Below are 22,803 nucleotides of genomic sequence, written 5' to 3' on the forward strand. Positions count from 1 at the left end.
TGTGTTACTGATAAGGATATGTTTCCAGCCACTGATTAAGATATCTGGGCTGATTTGCAGTATATAAGAAGATGCAAAAGTGTTCAGAAACCATTTAGAATGGTCTCTTTTCAACAGGATAAATTAAATGTGTTTCTTCACATTCCCTCCTCCTCGCCCCCCCCCCCACCCCTCCTGAAATTTCTTTTTGACTCAGAAAGAGCTTTTGTGGCTTGCTGCAGATTGTGCAGGATGGATTGAATTGAAATTGATAATATATTCTAAAAGGTAAGTAGTATTTTGAATGATGTGCAAATACGGCAAAGAAGAAAGGCCCTCCCAGGAAGGTTCTGTCCCATGCTCAGTCCTTTGATCCATTTCATCTGTAATGGGAAGGGTTCTCCAGCCAGGAGGATCTGTGGTATTTTGACTCTACCTCTGGGGCAACATGATTATTGTTGCCTTACCTAGAGAGAGTCCTCCCTCTCCTTACCCTGGCTCCCAGCCCCAGCATGGAGAACAAATACTGGGGAGAAGATACAAATAAACCCAAAGAATATATACATTTTAGAGTATCAAATGTGAGTGTGGCTTAAAACAAATGTAGCTCTGACAAAAGTGACTCAAGTCTCATACATCAAACACTTGTTACCTCTCTTGGCCTTACTGATTGCACATGACTAAGAACAAGTCAGTGATAAAATCTGAAGAAAGATGAAACCAATCTGCACCTTTTTAAAGACCATCAATCATTTGGCCTAGCCATGATATTATTAGTTCAAGTAAGTCTTGTTCTCCCATTTTATGGACATCATAAACCCCCACCCTTAGACCAATGCTACCCAGGGAAATCATTTTTATGGGCCACATCTTAGTGGGAACCAATCAGATCTAATCACATAACAAGCTACTGAATTATTCAACATCATTCCTAAATTTGCATTCTTACATTACTCCACCATTAGCCCATGGCTTTAAAACTGTTCCCCCCCCCTTTTAATTTAAACAGCCTATATGTTACAGACAGTAGACAATTACACACAAAATTTTTCGGATTCCTTTGCATTTCTATTGCAGGTGTCCAATTGTCGTTTTCCACCTTCGTTGCTATAGATAGAGGCCTGCCAAGGAATAATAAAATGAAATAGTCAGCATGGTATAGAACACTTTCAGCTTTAAAAATATCAAAAGTGGGAACAGATAAATTGAAACAATTGTTTCCAAACATAAAATATTCAAATTTACTAGTGGATATTAGCCGACATCTCGTATCTGCTGCTATGAAGAGGCGGATCACATTGTATGTGAAAATACTTCAGCTTTAATTGCAAATCTGCGTGATGATTTGAGGTCTGTAATTAGCACATAAATTCTAGACTTTGTGACTGCTGTGAAAACACATATTATTTATGGAACAATTTTCTAAATATAAGTCAGTGCTTGTTGCTTTTATCAAGTACTGTGGTTTGATTTAATAGAGTGCAGAGCCTTGTCCTCCTCACCTGTTCATGTTTACACTCATGATGTTTATTAGCCCCTTTCTGTCACTCTTGTTTCTACAACAAAGCCCCAGTGCTTAAAACAGGCTAGAGGTGTCATGTAGGGATGGCCTGTCATGCTGTTTCTGTTCATATCACGTTAACTATCCCATCACATACTCTTTCTATACGATTTGGTATCCTCCAAGAGTTAATTCAATAATATCAGTCAATTATACATATGAATTATGGTAGATATTTTTCTCTTTTTCTCATGCAGAACTCTGAGCGTAGAGATTCTCTTTAGTAAAGAAATTTTTATTTAAAAAATATTGATGTCTCTTGTTCTTATATAATCTTAAGAAATTTTCCTTTGGCATGTACTAGTGATATATTTTCCTAGGTATCCAATTAATAACCTTTATCGAGGACTTGAGAATGCTGGGTGCTCTGGGAGAAACAAACAGAGAACAGGATCCCTGCCATTTGGGTCACATCCCATATGAAACAACTGAAGGTCACATTGGCAGAGCTACATATCAGTAAGTGCAACATCATTCACCACAAACGAGTACATAAAGACTGAGGCTACTACTGAGTAGCAGATAAGTGAACAAATTCAGATAGATGCTCATGGAAGCTTTCCTAGAGGAAGTGAGTTGAATTAAAGAAGGGAAGAGGTTATATATTTTCTTTAAAACTGGGTTCATTTTGAATCAGGACTGCAGCTACAACTTTATGTAACTATGCTCTTTACTTGATGCAAACTTCTTATAGAAGTGGCATCTTTTTGATACTTAGTTTTGAGTTCACTTTTTAAAAAAAAGATTGTATTGTTAGTGTGAGTAGGGGGGATGAGTCTTTTGTCATAATAAAATATAAACTTAATATTTTTGTCTCCTAAAATGTAAACCTTTTAGTGGTGCCTGAATAATTACCTCCCTTTAAGCAAAGAACAGGGCAGAATAATATTTTAGCTTGGTCAAATTCTTCATTCTTGTCCAATTTTGGGGGGGGGGTCTAAGTTTCTAGGGGGACATATAGTTAAATTCCAGGTCTCCCCCAAGGAAAATGATACAAACTCTGTCCCTACCAGAGCACCTGGAAATATCATCCTTTTGTAGGCACCTGAACACTGTAAAAAGGGCTTAGATGAGTCTCAGGGCTGTTCTCAGCAAAGTTGTGAAACAGGCAAAATTTACTTTTGGAACCTTTCCAATAACCTTTCCAGCATTTTTTTTGGATCCACCTTCTTCATTCCTCTCAGCCATATCAGGAGGTAGCTGATAAAAGCTTGAAGCATTACCCCTGGGTGATGGAAGTGAAAGTGGGAAATCCTATGGCAGATTGGGAGGCTGGAGGTGAGGGAAAAGGGAAGAAGCATTTATTAAGAACTTCTTATGTGCCAGGCATTGTGCTAAGCACTTTGTGTATCTCATTTGATCTTCCCAACAACCCTGGGATACAGCTGCTATTACAGTCCCCATTTTACAATTGAGGACACTGAGCAGATAGAGACACAGGCAGGCAGAGGATAGACGATAAACTCTACCTGCTTATGGTCATATAACTAAAACAAAATTAAACCTGAATTTGAACTCAGGTCTTCTTAACTCCAGACCTAGTACTCCCTCCACTACACTGTCTAGCTGCAATAAGGCTGGAGAAGGCTTTTCTCTTGGTACCTCTCAAATCAGACCATGTAGACATATGAGCTGATTTCAGAAAAAAAATCTAACCTATATTTTAGATCTCTTTACACTTAATAAAAATTTGTTCATAACAGTTATTTCATATTGGAAAGGCTCCATAAGCCTTGCAACTTGCCTTGAAAGTATGAGGCAAACAGGAATTAATAGCAACTCTTATGGGTTTCTATTGGGACAGTGAGGGAGTAGACTCGAATCATATTTGGCTGAAAGTTTGTATAAGAATATCTTTGTCTTAAAAAATTCTCAACAGTGGTTAGTCTTTCTGATTACTACATTCTTGAAATGGTTCTTAGTTTCTATAGAGAATTATGTAATTATTCCTCAAAATATAATGTACTATGAAACAATGCAATTATGCAGAGAATAAGAATTTCGTAATTTAAAAAATGGCACCATCTCATCACATTCAAGACAGTCATGTATATTTACCAATTTCCTGTAATTTTGGGTATTTCCCACCACTTCTTGGTCACATTTCACTGTTTTTTTGAAGCAGGTGGTATTTAGAAAAAAAATAAAACATTGTGCCTTTTGGGCAAATTATACTTTTATTGTTTCATTCTGTTATCCAAAAGTACATATATTCTGTATGATATTTAATTTACTTCATTATGTTACTTATGAAAACAAATGGTTTGGATTTTTGGAACAATAAAACTTTACTGATAAAAAATATTATTGTCTTTCTATGTACATGCACAATGCCTGAGAAAGCAATTCACCTATGAACTATGATATGTGTTTTGCTTAAATAACACAAATAAAGCCTCATATTCATTACTGTGGATGTATAATTATGCCTTTATGTTTTAATATGGAGATTTGGTTTCTTCGTATTAAGTGGATCTTATGTTAGGTATATATACCATAATTGTCATCTTCCAAATGTCCAGAGAAAGCGAGGTGGTGCTCCAGAAGTGAACCCTTCAGAATAATCTTTTGGAAAGACATAGACAAGAGTCGCACAGAGTATGTAGGTTGTAATGGATAAGTTGCCATGGATAGATTGTAATCTGCATCATGGGAAGCAACCTTCACATCATTGAGATGATAGACTCATTTGAGTATTGAGTACTGGGGTTTATCTTAAGTTAGGGTTGAGTCAAAATTGAAGAAAGCCACATGGGTTTGGGGAAGACACTTTTTAATATGTAGTTACCTTTTATGCCTGTTTCTTCTACTTACAATTGAGATCTGACTATATGTACTGAAATGTGCATCCCAAAAACATGAATCTTTTTTCGATTAAGCTCTTTTTTTCTTAGCAACTTTAAAGTGATTTAGATATTACTGTACTCTCCATTTTAGAGAAAAGGAAACTAAGGCTTATGAATTTTAAGTCAAAATTTACCCATGCTGTCTTGATTTCCTATCCCGCACAACAGTTTGAACGACTAAAGTTGCTTAATAATGTTTGTCTCAATTTCCACAAGTTCTTTTAAAAGGACTAACATAACATCTCTTTCTTCCACACAATTTTAAAACTATTCCCTACTTCAGTTTCTCCTTCCGCTACCATACAACATTTTTTATAGTTCTTAAGGTTGTAAGATTGGGGGTCAGTTCATTACATTAATCACTCTATCTCACTTAAAGTAACAACAAATTACTCTAGCTCTGATATCTTTGTCATGTGAGAACTTTTCCATTGAAGCAAGTAATCAACCAAAGGCATTAAACTAATATATACCCAGTTATGTCCTCTCTGTTTTGTATAAAATTGCATGCTTACTCTGAATGGGGCAGTTAAGTTTCTAGCGGCTTAGAAGAGAGAGAGAAATACTAATCAAATGCCTGAGAAGGATTAGGTTGGGGTGGAGGAAAGAGTAGAACACTGATGTTCTTTACCTTTCTTCCCCAGGACCAAAGGAGATCACTGGGAACTTTGAAAGGTTGTCAGAGGATATAGACTTCCCACCATCATCCTAGCAGTGTCTCTAGAACAGTATTGGTTGGCAGCAATGTTTACATGAGGTGTCAAGAACAAATAAGACAGACTGAGGAAGAGTCGCTTCAAGACTCTATAAGGATCCCACCAGAAAAGGACATCTGCCCAAGGAGAAGATTTTGAGGATTCAAGCAAAAGAACTTCAAGGTTTTGTGAATTGCTCACTTTTTCATGGGTTTTAAGCTTGAGTCTCCTTTCCCTTGTATATTCTTGTGGGGCAATGTGTCCCAGACTTTTGGGGTAATGTTTTGCTAAGTACGGTGCCTGGTACATAGTAAGCAAGGGCTTAATATGCTTGCTGATGGACATTTTTTTCTAGGTAGGCAAGGTAGGACAGGACTCAATTTCACTCAACAGATCTGTGGGATATCGCCTCAAAATGACGCAGATTGCAACTTATTCATGCTTGCCCATCCTGATTGACTCTTGGTCATGTCCTCCTGTAAGTTCAACATAGGAAGTCCACGTAACATGCTAGGGAGTTTCTTATTTTCTCCTGACACCACAGACTTACCAGTTGTTCACTTGTTACCCTTTGCCCTTATTGCATGAGCACTACATCTTTTTTAATTATACATTTCTTGATGACAGCTTTTATTTCAACTCTTCTTCAAAGTTCTTTATTTAGCTCCATGTTATAGCTACCACTATACCACTTTAGTAAACAGTTTTTTCTAAAAGTTGATTGTCTGACTACTAATTGATAACCACTGGGAAAAGCACAGTGATGGGGGCTCATGAACCATAGAATTGGAAAGATCTTTAAACTTGTGAGCACAGGAGTAGCAGCCACCTTTTGGGGATCTAGACTACTGGTATGAGTTGGGATTGGGATTGGGGTTGGGGTAATAACCCCAAAGTGTTACAAATAGAATACTAGATTTAAAAGGAGTTTAGCCTAACATTTTCCAATGCCAAACACATTGCAAATTAGCAAAATGTTTTGGTTTTTTACTAAGGACTGCTCTTGGAAGTCCTTCAGAGTTGTACTGGTTTTGATGGTTTGAGAGATGCAAAAAGCAGTGTTGGTTTTTAAAGTGTATAAGTTTTAAGAAAGTAAGGATCAAGTTTTGTGGACTGGTAAAAATTAGCCATAATCCAATATTGGAAAACACCAACCTAGACAACTCTTGCTCTCTGATGATTTTAATTAGTTGGATTAATGTACTTTGAAGACAAAATTATGTAGAATGCCATTTATCTATCTTGCTTTTAGGAAATATTCCCCATCTCAGTTTGGGAAATGTTATTTAGTAGTTTCAAAAAGAAATTGAGATATATTTAAACTCTACTTCATCTGAAGGTAAAGAAAAATCAAGGATGTGAGTAGCAGGGTTATCTCAGGTCATGATGAAGGTGCCTCTGGAGTTCTGTGCTGAGAATTCCTTGTAGCACATGCTCATATTATGCCAAGCATTCACCATTCCAATGTGTTTAGTTTTCTTTTTAATGGTCCTAAAACATTCCTTTTACTTTGTCCTTCTGTCCAAAATAAACACATTATGGGAAATTAACAATTCAAGACTTAAACTTTTAAGAAATGGATCAGGAAACCTATCAACTTGCTGGAGACATAGATCTTGATGTCCAGTGATTAAGAGCTAAGAAAGATAGGATTTTATTTTCTCCATGGCTGTATGTTAGTTCCTTACTCCTTCTAAACTCTCAAGTGCTCTCTACAAGTGCTCTTTTGATCGTTGAAGGAGCTTTCATGTAGGGCCCTCAAAATTCAAAATAAGGTTTGTGTTTCATTAGCTGATTCACTAATACAATTGAACTTTAAATTTGTGATAGGTTTCATTATAAGAAGGAAAAAGAAATAAATAGAAAGCATGCTTTTTTATCTGGAAGGTGACCTATTTACTGTTGAGGACACCTGACAAATAATAAAACCAGAACTCCTCTTTATATAGCAGTTTAGAGTTTATATTTTCCTCACAGGCATTCTGCAAGGCAAGGTAGGACAGGACTCGATTTCACTCAACAGATCTGTGGGATATCGCCTCAAAATGACGCAGATTGCAACTTATTCATGCTTGCCCATCCTGGCTGACTCTTGGTCATGTCCTCTTGTAAGTTCAACATAGGAAGTCCACGTAACATGCTAGGGAGTTTCTTATTTTCTCCTGACACCACGGACTTACCAGTTGTTCACTTGTTACCCTTTGCCCTTATTGCATGAGCACTACATCTTTTTTAATTATACATTTCTTGATGACAGCTTTTATTTCAACTCTTCTTCAAAGTTCTTTATTTAGCTCCATGTTATAGCTAGCTCACGTCCACAATGTATGTCTCCATTGCCCTGTGGGTGATGATCGTTTTTAATTCTTTGGAGGCTCTTGAGTTCCATGTCTTACAGTCATACATCAAGACTGGTGGAATATTGGTATTAAAAAGATGTGGGGATTTTTTTTTTTGCTTCTGGGAAAAGTTTTGGGTCAGAAAACCCCTCTTTTACATAAGGGAATACTGAAGTGTGGAGAATTTAAGTAATTTTCCCAGAGTCACGCGGCTAGTAAGGGGCAGAGTCAGCTGGGACTCATAGCATCGAAGCAGTCTCCATCTAGGCATGAACATAACTAAATACATAATTTCCATCACTGTGAAAGTAAAATATAAAAAAGATATGAAAAGACAAGTTGAAGGTAGATATATTAAGATGAAACCAAAATTTAAAAAAAAACCTTCCTCTTTCTCCTTTCTTTCCAATTCCATTTTTGCGGTGGCTTAATGAATGTATTTTAAGTAAAACTCTCTGACTCCCTTTGCCCCCTGCCTTTCTGTGAGGATTGTCAGTCCAGCCCCTATTTCAGATCTACTTCACAGGAAACACTTACTCAAAAAATCTCTCCCACTGTTTTGTGTGAACAGGCTACCATTCTTCAGCACATACTGTAACCAATTGCCAGAGTGAGGAAAGGGAGCTGGCAAGAGAGCACTTAACTGGGGATGTTACTCTAGCTGAATCAGTCGGGCAAACCCACTGGAAAATCATGTAGGTGAGCCAGATGCTAATGGGAAAAATAGAGGGTCATTGCTAATTTCGACGTGGGAAAACCTATGAGGTTTTGCCTGCTTGGGTATTTGAATACTTGGCAAACAACACACATGGCTTTGGGAGGAATCTTCCTCTTTTGCTGCTCTGATGGTGGGTGATAGAGTAAGTCAGCTCCCTCATTCATACCAGCCGTAGCTCATAACCCTGCAGTCAGTTTTGAATTTAGATTTGAATTGTGATATCAATGTCATGGTGGCACAGGCTTTGAGAAAGTACTTATGAAGAATAATTGAAAGATTCACTGTGAAACCTCTGAAAGGCGTAATTTAAAGTTCCAGAAGCCTCCATATTACTCTCACCATTAAAATTTAAAGTGGCAGAAGCCCAATTATGTATGGCTATTTTCTTAAATAAAATGATATTTCTATCCCAAGTGAAAGATTCATTGCTACCCACTAATCTCTGTCATAAGAGCCAATTTCTATAGCTCCTGGTGTCAGAAGAGAAGATGTTTAACTTTCTCCCAGTGACAGTAGAAGCCTCACTGGGGAAACTGCTCTGGATGGCCTCCATAGGGAAGCCTGGGTTCTAGGAGACTCATTTGCGTGATAATCAGACTTGTGGATCCTCTCTCTAGCCAGCCTCCACACTTACCCTAATGCAGTGACACTCTAACAGCAGCTGAGTAGTCCAAGTAGGAGCTGTAACACAAAGTTTGTGAAGCTTGTGATATCAGAAGTTGCTGGTCTGAGGGGGCAGTTAGTTGTGTGGCTTATGGAAAGGATGTACCGAGGGCTGAGCATTTCTTTAAAAACTGGTCGAGAAAATACTAATATGTATTTTGGAACTCTTAGGAAATGGAAAGTTTTCTCTCCCCTCATCTTTCACCTAAAAGGGATTTGTTTCCAGAGACCTGGATTTCTTAAGGCCATGTGGCCACTTAAACCATGGTATGAGTATAAGCCAGGGAAAATCTCCCACCACTGTTAAGCTGAGGCCAGCAAAAGTGTGGATTTGTGTTTTTAAACTATCATTCTTTTCTCCAATTTCTTTGGTTGCTTTGATTTTACTTTGTGCTATATGTGGATCCTTGGAGAGGGTGGTCTAGGAAGTAGGATTGGGTTAATCAGAATAGTTAAATCTGGAAAATCACAAAGAACCAATTTAAAAATCATATAATAGTTTGAGCATTTGTGTTTATCCAATACTTTGGTCTCCCTGGGTGTCAGGGACAAAAGAGATCATGTCTCAAACCAATATAAGATGACAATTATTTGTAATGTATCTATTTCCTCATAGAAAACTCTATGTAATACCCATATCTCCATAGTCACATAAAAGTATCTTGTTCTCAGGTATATATGTGTACACTCATGTGTTTGCATAAATACATGTGGGAACAAGATATGCTATATGTATTTAAATATACATATATTTTTACATTTACATGTCTATACTATATTTCTATGTATTTGTGCATGTATCCAAATATTCATCTATGGGTGTATATATTATATATGTATATGTATGTATATGTATGTATGTATATATCCCTGTTACTTCACCAGTTTTGGAAACTTTTATTACAGAAAGTCTTTTTATCAATGCAACCTAGTAATTTTTCTTCAAATTATACTCTTAGACTTTGCATTGGGGCCCTCAGAGGTCAGATGACTTATTTTAGGGTTTTTACACATCCAGTACGTGTCAGATGTAGGACTGAAGCCGGGGTGCTCTGACTCCTGGTAATTTGTGTACATTGTCTTGTCACAATGTATTTAATATTAAAAAAATGAGACTGGGTATTCCCATCACCCTTGGGCTGAAAGTGCAGTGGCTATAGCTCTCACTGGTTCAAACCAATTCTGATAGACCTGGAAAATTAGACGCGCTCTGTTTCTGACCTGGGCCAGTTTGCCTCTCAGTAGGCAGCCTGGCAGCTATCCTCTCCCAAACACTTACCATACTAATGCTAGCTTGGCTGCCTGAGGGCTTAGTCCACTGAAACTCAGAATTCCTGTGAGCAAGGGAACCAGTTGCTTGAGTGTCTTGGTCATTTGGGATTACAAGTGTGTGTCACCATACTCAGCAATGAAATACATAATTTTTAAATGTAAAAATTTGAAATGTAAAAAAAAATATTGAGTGCTTACCATGTGAAAAGTTGCTAAGAATATAATGAGGAAATAAGTCACAGTTCTTGCCCTCCAGGAGCTTATGTAAAAGTTCATTGAGAGCTGTAGATTTTGCTGAGCTTCTGGGTGAGCTCCAACTCAAGAGATCTCAGTATTTGCAGAATAATTCTGTAAGTTGATGGTTCCTATGATAATATCCATATCCATATCCACTTTCTTGCATCTATTCTGTGGTAGTGGTTGTGGTTGCATAAACTTATCCAGGCATCTTCAGGGATAACCAAGTCATAGGGAGTGAGTGGGCATTGCTTTTACGTTGGCATCTCTGGCATTTATGTCATTTTTTTCCCTTTAAAGCATCCTGACAGAGGATCCAGTCTGTACTTCTTAGAAAACCTTACTGATGCATTTGCTCAGGACCTTATGACCCAAAGAGTCATTAGTTGAGTATAAGTAGTGGACAATTTCCCAGTTTCTGAAAACTCATAGAATTTATCACTTCTGTTTGCAGTAATATGACTGTTCAGGTAGGTGATGTGTTTGTTTTCTTATGTAACTGTCAATAACTGCACATGAGATCACTACGTATTATTTTCATCTTCAGGGATGGCACTTAGAAGGAAAATGCGAGCACAATTCAATTTTCTACCTGGTCAAACAGAAGTCCAAACTGTCTTATTTTTTACTTTTCATGTAAAACAAATACTGGGCCCAGATTTTTGATATTTTATACAGGAATATGTAAGGTGTTTTCATAGGATTTAATGAAGTGAGAGTATGGATTAATAATAATCATAAATTAATAAATCAGAAAGGACTTTGAGAGTTTATGCAGTTTACCCTTCCCCCATACTCTCCAATTCCAGGCAGGGTAGCACTTTCTCATTATCCTCTCTATAAAAATCTCCTGAGAATGAGATTCCACATTCCCCTTTAGTAATGCATTCCAATGGTTTGGAATCCTTCTAGGCTATGCCAGGAATAGTAATTATCATGATTCTGTGCCCAAATTGATCAGAAGAAAAGGTGGCCTAAAGCCAAAGACAATGTTAGTGTAACCAAGCAGGTGATTGGATCATGGTCTAGCAAACCATTCAGGTAAACAGCAGGTTAAAGGACCAAAATTGGAAGCCATTCTAGGCTGGTCAGGAGGTGGGTGAATTCAGTCTGGGGTGGACATTGGGTAGAACCTAAAGATTCAGGTTCATATTGAACGCATACCACAGCAGACCACAGTGTCCTTTATATGTCCAGAATATATTTGGCTTGCCTTCCACTCACTACTCACTTCCACGTCCACTATAGACCAATAGTTTTTCTTCTACTGACCATTTTTCTTCTGAAATCAAGTCACTGTGAACACCCTAGAATTAGGAAAGGAAGGGGAGGAAAATAGATGATTAGTGTGTGATCCCTCATGTGGTCCCATACAAAGGCCTGAACGTCCTACAGAGAAGCAAGCAGTAACTCTTTTACAAGTTACGCCAAGGGAAAGAAAGGTGAGCAACGTGAAAAGGAAGGCAGGACTCTCCACTTCAAGGAGGAGCAAATTCCGTAGTGCAGTGAAATGCTGCTTTGAATATTTGCAATATGGCATTAACCCAAATGGAAAAGGCACATGTTTTGAAACTATGTACAAGCAGTGTAAATGCCACTGGGATATGTGCCTGATTGTCACATTGAGTAGATTTTTTTTCTACTTAAAGTATACATGTAAACATGAGCTTATTAGAGACAGATGCAATATGAGTGACCAAAAAACCCATATGAAATAGTCCAGAATCCTCCCATCATGCACACACTCATGCAAAGGTCCAGTAATGCTGAATATATTGGATCATTTCACTGCTCACCAAAGAGAACGGAAATGGACTTTTAATTATGATCGCTGATTTGTTATGGCTGTATTCCTTGAACATGAGCATCTGATTCAGATTAGCTTTCTTTAATTGATGAACAGAACATTAAACGTGTAGAGTTGAAACTGTAGTTGCATCGGCAGTTGAAAATTTTGTTTCTGGTAAACAATTCTGGTAAGTCTATCAATTGTAGACTTACTTAATTTGTCTTGGTTTCTGTCTCTCTTCTTAATTTCATTAAGGCATTCATATTCTTTGATGGTGATGGAGAGGGATTGAAATCTTCTGTATATGTAGAAAACCTACTAATTGGAACCCCAATATCGTTGAAGTTTATGAGTCTAGAGTTTACTTTGTTACATCTTTGGACAAAGATGTAAAAAAATGTTTTGTTATGTTAAGGGTTTTCTATGCTAAGGAAGAGCTGAGTTAAAATCTTGCCTCAGGCACTTACTACCTGTGTGACCCAGGGCAAGTCACTTCACCCCTTTTACCTCTGTCTCCTCATCCGTAAAATGGGCTGGAGGAGGAAACGGCCAACCATTCCAGTATAAAGTTTGCCAAGAAAATCCCAAATGGAGTCATGAAGAGTTGAGCATGGCTGAATAACAACAACAAATAAGAATGAAGGGACAAAAGCTAGCATATTTAAGAGAACAGATTTTTCAAACATTTTTAAAGAACCTACTTAAAGAAAAATTAACCAGTAAATTCATTATGTCATTCTTATTTCATCATTAAAGCAGGTCCCTATCAGAACTACTTTAGGCAGCACTTTCCCTTAGTTTCAATTATTCCATTTAAAAGTAAGGATACTGCACTTCTAAAAATAATCTCTGCCGAATGTCCCATTAGTTTAAAGTGGCCTTCTCTCTAATTGGTATCAAGTTACGACTAATATAGAATATGCAGATTAGATGGTACCCCATATACATGTATGTAGTAATTTCTAAAAAGAGTGGTGAAAGAACAGAATTGAAAAAAAAGGCAAGAAAGAAATCCCAGTAAAAGACAAAAAGATGAAATGAATATTAAATAAAACAAAATAGGAAAAGTCCCCAGACTTAATGAACAGGTAAAAATCTGTGCATGGTAAAATCGATGTCCATGCTGCCACTGGAAAGTCTATGCATTAGACAGAAAGAAACTGAGCATTTATATAGAAGTTACAGAAAACGTGAACGTGACCATCTATTATGATTCATTGGGAGTTCAGAGGCATTAATTAACGTACTGTTTAACTTTATCTTCAGCTTGTTTCTTTGCCCTTGTATTTCACGGACCCATATGGGGACACAATGAAGAGTGCTGCAATGTCCTGTGTAGAGACTATAATCTGTCCTCCCCTTAATGATAGGGTTATACTCTTTGTCAGAATCTGTCATCTCAACAGATCAGACTCAATTACTTCAACAACTGGCAAATGGGAGCTACTCATGTGGTGAAAGAACAGCAGCCAGGTGTTTGGGCTTATTAAGTGCTTGCCAGTAGGAGAAATGTGTGCTTTACTGAAAACTCTCATCTGTTATTTTCAAGAAGCAAAGATGCGGTTTTTTTTTTCCTTTGGAGGAAAAACAAAACAACCTTCTGATTTTTTTGTGAATCTCCAATAACTTCATTAGAACTATACAAAACAATAGCTTTATATTTTAAAAATTCTGTTTTATGTTCTACCATGTTGGATAGGCTGAGGTGTGCTGGAACCTGCTTGCTCAAGAGAGAGTTGATTGGTAAATTTTAAGTATTAATTACATAATTAATAATAAATTTATTGTTAAGTATGAGCATCTAGAAATTGACTAATGCTATAAATCAAGGCTTGATTTATTGTGTTGTTGATTGTGTAAAAAAGTGATGGAGAAAATGTTAATAGTGTAGATTAAACTTAAAAGAGATGCTGTGTTTCCTAAGAGCTGGTTATTAAACATTTGCTAGCATACCCCTGGCGGAACATGTTAGGTGGAGGTAGAGAATTAACAGAAATCAAGAACTAGACAGGATAAGAAAGCATGGCTAGGTTGAGATTTGCACTTGCTAAGAGATAATTTACTTCAATGAGATCACAGCAACCTTGAAATACATCTAAACTTTTTGCAACAGGTGAAAAGTCCTGGCTCTGGAGTCAGAGACCCTTGGACAAGGTTCTAGTTACACTGCTTCCTACCTGTGTGAGCTTCAACATGTCCTGTAACCCCTTTGAGTTCATTTTTTCATCTATAAAATGATTGGATTGGGTGTCCTATAAGGTCCCAACTCTAAATGTATGCTCCTAAGCGTTAAATCTGAGGTGATGAGATTTGAGTGTGTAAACTCATATAGGCAGCAGTCCTTTGCTTAGATGCCTGACCTATCTACCTTTCTTTGCATCAGTGATGCTTCCCTAAACCCAGATTAGTCTCATGTGATGGAAACCCCAGTCTCTCACCCATTTTTCCACCTAGATACCCTGTTTCACGGGTCCCATCTTGTTCTTTACTCTAGGGTTCCTAACACTGTTCCTACAAGGAAGTCCCCCAGACATTTTTAGTCTGTGTTTCAATGTGATTTGCAGTGGAACATCACTTTGGTCCTTTATGTTCCCCAGAGGCCTACAGCTTTTATATGTGAAAAAAGGAAAGCCAGAAAATAGGATGAAGAGGCTTTTAACCCTCATCTAAGATGATAGAATTAGATTTAGAAGGGACCTTAGAGAAAATCTAATACACTCCTTCAAATTGAGGATCCTGAGGCCCAGAGAGGCTAAGTCCTCTAAGTCCAGGTCTTAGTTCATCCTTCATTCTTGAAGAGCATCAATGATATCTCCCAGCCTCATGCTCTTCCCCATAGTCATGGGAATCCAGTGGCAAAACACAGTCAGGATGATTGGCCATGGCCCCATGCTCAGGTCACACAGTAAATAGAAAGGGATTCAATTCTATATGCTGTGACCACAATGGCTCTTTCTACACCTCACCTTGTCTTGCTGGGCCCCTGTTGTTACAAGCAATAAAGCCTTAGGGAAATTTCAAAGCATTGTATGTTTGCATTAGGCAGAAGATGGGAGAAATGGGAGATTTCTATTCCTCACCAGACCCATGAGAATAGGAAACTGGTTAGAAGTGAAAGGTGAACATGGAGTTAAGAGAAGTGGGGGCATCAAATCTTGGTTTCCAGTTAAAAAAAAAAAGAGAGTGACTGAGGAATTATACCATGGAAAAGAAGTGTATCTAACTAATCAACTGACAAATAGTTTTTAAGCACCTAATATGTGCCAGGCACTGTACTAGGCCTTGGGGATACAAGTACAAAGAAACCATCCTTATTCATATGGAACTTTCATTCTAATGGAGGAGATAGCATCAAAATATAGATGGTATCTGCTCCTGTGGTGCCACAGAAGGGACTCTGGATTCACTGTTCCCTTCCTTTGTATACCCAGAGTCTGGTATATTTCTCAATCCCTCAGAATTCCTGTGTCCTCAGCTTAATTATATGCTTCCTATCCTCAGAAGAGTCATTGCCCTGGGACAAGGGCCCCTTGCTACCAGTGTCATAGAGCTGGAGGGGTCACTCGTTCTCACTATGGGCAGATGGTGGAAGCAGATTACTTGTGCACCCCCTCTCCCCAAGGGGTGAAAGGAGATGCATTTGTGGCATCTCAAGTTGAAACGTTGAATAGTTTCCTGCAGAAATCTTACACATATGGTGATTAATATTAGCACAGCCTAGAAGGCAAAACCACATAAATGTGGGCACAGAAGTAGGGATAGGTATGACCCTGAGCACCTAAGAATGTCCTGGTCCTGGCAAAACTATGTTTCGCTGATATTCTTAAATGAGGATTGCTATATAATCCATTTAAATACTAGCAGACCAAGTCTTGTTCATCTTCTACCAAATCATGAATATTGTCTACAACATCTCAGAAAATCATTATCCAATCTCCACTTGGAGATCTCCTGTACAAGAGACCTTATTACTTGCTGAGGCAGCCCATTCCATCTTTTGGCAGCTCTCATTATTAAGGAATTTATCTTTATGCAGTGAAGTACCAATTAGTGTGACTAATGAATTCTGTGAAGTGGTCACATTATTCAAATTTATACTTATATATCCTTTTATACTTATATATCCATATATATGTATACATGTAATTACATGTAGACTATGATAATTGGCCCCAGCCTAATAGAGATGCGGAGCACAAATTTGAATAATACCATCTTTTCAACAGGATTGATTATTTGTACTAATTGAGACCTAGTGGTATTGAATTAAAATCTACCTCCTTGTCAGTTCACCTGTAAGTGAACTGAGTTACTTGAGTTGAGAAGAGCAGGTTCTTCTTCCACAGGATGATCATTTATGGCAACAAACAATTTGAAGAAAGCTATCCCATTAACTCTCCCTTCCTGCTGCCCCTTTCCCCCAATCTTGTCTTGTCTAGTCATTTCCAGGTCCATCAACTGACTGTCTTATGCCATGTTTTGGGGTTGCCTCATCATCCTGATCATTTTACTCAATTTTGGCTGAACTCAACATATATACTTCTATCTATAAGCACTATTCTATGCAACAGGGAGAAAGAACAGGCAAAAATGTCGTGGTCTTATCCTCAAGGAACATACGTTCATTTTTTCATTATCCCTCCTAAAATATGTTGTCCTAAACTAGATACCAGAGTTGGGATACTCTGGGGTGCAGCTGAAAGAACACAGATCCAGAACCAGCCCTCCCACTAACTACAACCACAATTACCCACCTCATCTTTATTACTGAGCTGAGAAGTTGTTCCTATTCCTAAATGTCAGTTTAGTATGTAAGAGACATTATGAGAGTAGAGAGAGCATCCAGACTGGCAAAATCTGGTGGTGGATGAAGGAGATTAAAGTAGGCATCTGGGTAATGGATGGATTTGTTAGTTTGACTGGAAGGATCAAGAAGGGAAAGACAAAGAAGAAGGAAGGGTCCCTGCCTTTTAACTTGAAGAAACAGATACATCCAACTATGATACAGATCACACAAAGGGATTTAATGTTAGGATACTGAAATAGATGATAAAGAATGATGAATTGTATGAAGAACCATGAGTTTTGCTTCATGTTCATCTCAACTGGTGGGGTGGAAGAGATCTTACTGTAGTCACGAGGATGGAGTGAGGACATCCATGCTCTAGTTCTGATGAGCTGAGCTCATCAAACATCCTCAGAGCCCCTGCCTGGGCTAAGGACTACATACCAGGATAGGACGTAATGCAGTAGGACCAAAGGGGTAAAAAGAAAGCTGGAGAATGACCTGACATTTTCACCCATAATGAAGTTGTGTTTTGCAAGATATTTAATCATGAAAAGCAATATACTCAGTAGTGATGTAAGACTGACCTTTTATAATACTCCTGATAGAGAACACTTAGAGGATGTAGAGAAAGGGACACAGGATAGGCAGTGTTATGGTCAATAGAAGACTGAACTTAGAGTTAAGAAAACTTGGATACAAATCCCACCATAGATACATAATTGTTATATGACCCTGGACAAGTTGAAAGCTTGAAAAGTGATTATTGACTGAGTGACTTAACCACTCTGGCCCTCATTTTCCCCATCTACACAATGAGGGATTTGGACTCAATCTCTAATTGAGATTCCCTTGCATCTCTATTTCTACCATTTTTATGAGACAAGGTGACCTCTGGTTGCAACAAGGCAATGAGGCTGCTGTGGCTCTGGATTTCTGTCATCCTTCTTTCCCCAAGTCACTTAATCTCTTAGTATTCCAGGCAACTCCTTAAAACAGTATACCAGGTGCCAATTTGTATTAGTGGAGTAGAGGGAGTTACTTGACAAGAGTTCAATAAAAAGCTCAGATAAAATTCTAAGTCCACCAATAAATGAGCAAACAAACGAATGAATGAATGAATGAATTAAAATAAAAACCTAGCCATGCTTACCCAATCCTGTGTGATTCTTATCCTTATCTTTCATAGATTTTCTACAGTGGGTCCACCCTAATGTTCTAGGACCTTTTTTAAAAAAAGTAAATAGTATTTTACTTTCCCCAATTACATGTAAAGACAGTTCTCAACATTCATTTTTAAAAGATTTTAGTTCCAAATTTTTCTTCCTCTTTCCTATTCCCTCCAAGATGGTAAGCAATCTGATATAGGTTATGCATGTGCAGTTTGAAAATATTTCCACATTAGATATGTTGTGAAAGAAGAAGCAGAATGAAAGGGAAAAGTCATGAAAAACAAAAACCAAAAAAAAAAAAAATGAAAATAGTATGCTTTGATCTGCATTCAGGCTCCATAGTTCTTTCTCTGGATATGGATGGCATTTTCTATTATGAATCATTTGGAATTGTCTTGAATCATTGCATTGCTGAGAAGAGCTACATCAATCATAGTTGTTAACTATGTTAACTATAACACAATGTTGTTAATAACACAATGCTGCTGTTACTGTGTACAGTGTTTTCCTGGTTCTGCTCAATTCACTCAGCATCAGTTAATGTCAGTCTTTCCAGTTTTTTTCTGAAATCTGCCTGCTCATCATCTTAAAGCACAATAGTATTCCATTATATTCATATACTACAGCTTCTTTAGCCATTCCTCAATTGATGGGCATTCCCTCATTTTCCAATTCTTTGTCACCACAAAAAGAGCTGCTATAAATATTTTTGTACATGTAGGTCCTTTCCCCTTTTTTATGATCTCTTTATGATACAGGCCTAGTAATAGTATTGCTGGATCAAAGGATGTATTTTTTCTTGCCCTTTGGGCATAGTTTCAAATTGCATTCCAGAATGGTTGAATCAGTTCACAATTCTACTAACAATGCAACACCAACAAATTTCTCACATCTTCTGTAACACTTATTATTTTCCTTTTCCGTCATATTAGCCAATCTGATAGGTGTGAGTTGGTACCTCAAAGTTGTTTTAATTTGCATTTCTCTGATCAATAGTGATTTAGAGCATTTTTTTTGTATGACTATAGATAACTTTAATTTCTTCATCTGATAACTGTCTGTTCATATCCTTTGACCATTTATCAATTGGGGAATGACTGGTAATCTTACAAATTTAATTCAGTTCTTTATATATTTGAAAAATAAGAACTTTATCAGAAACATTTTCTGTAAAAATTGTTCCCCACCTTTCTACTTTCCTTCTAATCTTGGTTGCATTGGTTTTGTTTGTGCAAAACCTTTTTAATTTAATGTAATCAGAATTATCCATTTCACATTTCATAATGTTTGTTATATCTTGTTTGACCATAAACTCTTTCTAGCAACCTTTTTTTTTTTTTATCATGACTAGCCTAGCTTTTTGGTCATGCATTTCTTTGATGTCATTATCCTCTTTTATAATTCATTGTTTGTGATATTACACAGCCTGCTCATGCCCATCTTTTGTATCTCCATTTGTGTCAATCTTCACTTTTTTTCTTTTTAAACTTTAGTATGACAGTCATAGTAATGTTAATATTGCTATTAATTACAATAATAATAATTCATGTTCATATATTTACTGTGAGGTTTACAAAACACATACCTCACAACGATCTTCTGAAGTAGGATACATAGTAGAGTTGAGAAAAAAGGGCAGCTAGGTGGCACAGTGGGATAAATGTACCTTGCCTAGAGTCAGGAAGATCTGAGTTCAAGTCCAGCCTCAGACCCTTACTAGCTATGTGACCTTAGGCAAGTCACTTAATCTTATTTGCCTCAGTTTCCTCATCTATAAAATGGGCTGCAAGAGGAAATGGCGTATCACTCCAGTATGGGATCACAGAGAGTTGGACACAACTGAAATGACTGAACAACAAAGAGATGAGACAGGTTGTGCGAGGTGAGTGATATGTCCATCACTGTACACAACTAGTAAGTTGTAAATCACAACTACTTCATCCTTGTAGCAATGCTGGAAGGTAGGTACTATTATTGTCCCCACTTTAGAGATGAGGAACCTGAGGCAGACAGAGGTTAGAGCTAGGTAGCTAGGTGGTGCAGTGGATGGAGCACCAGGTCAAGAATCAGGAAGACCTGAGTTAAAATCCAGTCTAAACCACTCACTAACTGTGTGACCTTCAGTAAGTCATTTAATCTCTATGTGCTCATCTGTAAAGTAGGGATAATAATAGCACTTACTTCTAAGGGTTGTTGTGAGGATCAAATAAGAAAATAATTCTAAAGTGCTTAACCTAGTGCCTGGCATATGATAAATGCATTATAAAATATTATTAACCTGGGGTTATAGAACTATTAAGTATCTGAGGCTAGATTTGAACTCAGGTCTTCCTGATTCCATCACCCAGTTGCAGATAAAATGTTCTGGGAGATCTGAGGAGGAAAATGTCATTACTGATGGAGAAGTTAGGGGAAAACATCTTGGAGGAGATGTCATTTGAGATGGGTTTTTAAGAATGGGAAGGTATTCAACAGATAGAGTGGAGGTATTTCAGTGTTAGCCAGCAAAGTAACCAAAGCAGAGATTTAGTTAGGAATTCCATCACCTTAGGTAGGGCAGAAGGGAATGGGGTTGGGGGTAATGGAAAGAAAGGGATCTAAACTAGAACTAATTTTATTGATGATTGAGATATATTTGAGATAGAGATCATTGAATATAGGAAGGTTGAGAAACTGTGGGGTGGAGGGGTGGGGAGGATATTTAAAAGGATTGGAGTAGAGAGGACTGAGCCAGAAGAATTTATTAGGGAGGACAGAGAGCCATTTTGAGTTTCCGTAGAGATCACCAATGAGGATATAGATAGAATGGGGTGAATTTTCAAGGAGGAAAAATAGGGGCTGAGTGATAGAGGCAGAAGGAGGGTCTTAAAGTGACAACGAGGAGCAAGGAGTGTGACAACTCTTGGCACCGTGTGACCTTGAGTAAGCCATTTAACCTCTGTTTAAACATATGTAAAATGGGAGTAATAAAGGAACCTACTTCCCAGGGTTGTTGTGGGAATAAAAGGAAATAACAATTTTAATGTGCTTCATGTCCTAGTGCCCATGTGTCAGAGAGTTTAAGAAAAGGAGGAACCAGCCTTGGAGAAGATGCCAAGAGTTCTCGGCTTTGCACCTTCCTCTTCTGGACCTCAGTATGGGCCGTCTTCTATTGTTGGGATGTTTCCCCTTTCACTCTACCTCTTACAGAAGAACACTGAGGGGCCCCTCTTACAGGATCCTTTTATCGATCTCCAGTTGTCGGTTCTTTCCCTCCTACACATAACTTATCTACTTTGTATTTGGTTTTATGTTAACTTTTCTGTATATGTGTTTGTACCCTCCCTGTACTGGAAGGACAGTGTAAGCTGCTTGAGGGTTGGAATTATTTAATTTCTAAATCTTGGTATCACCAGTTATTAGTATAGAGTAGGTAACCCACAAGTGCTTGTTGAGTGAATGAATGAGTGGGAAAACTATGTTTCTTTGAGCACCAAAAGAGGGAAGGAATATGGATTAATAATTTACATAGTACCTACTATGTGCCAAGCACCATGCTAAGTGCTTTACAGATATGATGTCATTTGATCCTCCCAACAGCTCTGTGAGGGAAGTACTTTCATTATCCCCATTTTACAGTTGAGGCAACTGAAGCAAACAAAGGGTAAGTGATTCCCCCAGAGTCACCCAGGGAGCAATACCATAGGATTTTAACTTGGGTCTCTGCCTCTAGGCCCAGTGCTTTGTCTACTACACTACAAATAGGAAGCAACTGCTAACAAACGCCAGAAGATGTTGCTGTGGCTGAAGAGTCCTTAGAAGAATGGGTGGAACTGATTTGAACTGACCACATCTATATCTACCCACTGGGGTCAGCTCAGAGCATGACTCTATGACAGATGAAGAAAATCTGAAGATCCCATCCGTCAATGTGCTGTTGGTTGGGTGATCAAGAAATTAACTCATGAGAATTTGAGTCTAGGACAAAGATCTTGGCTTCACCTGGTTTCTTTTTTTCTACAGTTAAAAAGATTAAAATACTGATTATAAATAATATTCATAAAAGCTTTGAGTGCCCAGGCAATGCTTTGATTGCCATACTGGAAATGAGATGTTCCAGCCAGTTAAATTTTTGTAGCCAATTAACCACTGGCTTTCCTCCTTATCTATGCTGTGTATAGCAAAGACACTCATTCAGGAGACAATAGAATTATCTTCTCTTTATGTAGAAATTCATCATTAAAATGCAAGCAACATGTAAGGGAATTTAGAAGATTAAATAATAAACAAATAATACTTAATGGTAAAGAATGTTGAGAGAGTGAGTGAGACAGAGAGAGAGAAAGAGACAGAGAGAGAGAGAGAGAGAGAGAGAGAGAGAGAGAGAGAGAGAGAGAGTGTGTGTGTGCATGAGAGAAAGAGAGGGAGGGAGGGAGAAAGAGAGAGGAAAGAGAGAGAAAGTGAAAGGCAGAGACAGAGAGATAAAATTAACAGTCATTCCAACAACTTTTCTTGTTGGGCATATTTCTTTCCCTCTTTCCTTGATCTTTTTAAGCCAAATTGTAACCTAAGGAAAGGAAAAGATACCAGTCACTACAAGACTCAGAGCTGGTCTCCTGGAAAATATCCTTCATCTGCTGTTACTTGCATTTACTGTTTCTGCTGCTGGCGTTCTGTACCCCTTACTGACCCTCACTGAATCTCTCTGATTTTCTCCTCTGTGTCTCTGGAAGTCAGATAAAATCAGCTTCTTCATCAGAAAACTCT

General features: G+C 37.9%; 1 long non-coding RNA gene across 1 annotated transcript; it reads left to right on the plus strand.

Moving 5' to 3' along the window:
• Positions 1–200: 200 nt before the first annotated feature.
• Positions 201–22,405, plus strand: LOC140501952 (uncharacterized). Its single transcript, XR_011966446.1, has 3 exons — positions 201–1,999; positions 5,031–5,264; positions 21,098–22,405. It is a non-coding gene; the product is annotated as an uncharacterized lncRNA (long non-coding RNA).
• Positions 22,406–22,803: the final 398 nt, after the last annotated feature.

Source organism: Notamacropus eugenii, chromosome 4 (genome assembly GCF_028372415.1).
Source record: "Notamacropus eugenii isolate mMacEug1 chromosome 4, mMacEug1.pri_v2, whole genome shotgun sequence".
Taxonomy (NCBI): Eukaryota; Metazoa; Chordata; class Mammalia; order Diprotodontia; family Macropodidae; genus Notamacropus; species Notamacropus eugenii.